Genomic DNA, 807 nt, shown 5'->3' with positions numbered 1-807 from the left:
GGTCTTAGCACCATGGTGAAATCACTGCTTGGAAAGTTAGAACCAGCACTATTTTTTCTTAATTCCAAGATTCCCAGAGAAAGGGGGGACACCAATGCAAGAGTTCACACATCCCAAAAGAGTGAGACAAGAAAAGCAAGTTGTCCATCAGTGGCACTTCCTTATGTCACACCAGCTGGCAGCACCATGAGCTGGGCTCACATTGTCATCCTTACGTGAGCAGAGATGCTCCTGAGGCCAAGCAAGTCTTTGGGCTGCAGAGACAGATGGGACAGGACCAGCCCTTGGACTTCCCAGCAGGTGAATGGAGAGAGCAGATCGTTGTTCATCATGAGGGTCCCAGCTTCCCTCACTGCCTTTGCAACCGGTCATGGCATCCTCCCAGGTACCAGTGCCTGGATGATTTTATTCCTAAAGGTGCTGGGGGGAGGGTTAAAAATAATATTTACTTCTTAGAAGAAGGTGCTTATGCAAAGTGTTCCACTCTTTAGGATTATAAATCCAACCACACTGAATCCAGAGTAAATTGGAGAGACTGCCCCAAAGCACAGTCTGGAAAAACAGGTGTCAGCGAGCCTGAAACTTGGGCATCTGATGTTTTGGAAGGAAATTTCTCAATCCAGAGTGGATCCCTGCTGCTGTACGGATCTGAGTAAGTGCCCGGGACCTTGCGTTGGTTACCAAACATGCCAGCCATGACACAGCTGGATTTATTTATCTAGCATTCCAAATGGGAAATGAGGGCACTTGACACAGACCACGGGGGTCTGGTCATCCTGTGACCCCCTCTCTGGGTCACAGAACCAG

This window comes from Poecile atricapillus, chromosome 24 (genome assembly GCF_030490865.1).
Source record: "Poecile atricapillus isolate bPoeAtr1 chromosome 24, bPoeAtr1.hap1, whole genome shotgun sequence".
In the NCBI taxonomy this organism is placed as follows: Eukaryota; Metazoa; Chordata; class Aves; order Passeriformes; family Paridae; genus Poecile; species Poecile atricapillus.
Note: the sequence above shows the minus strand (reverse complement) of the source record.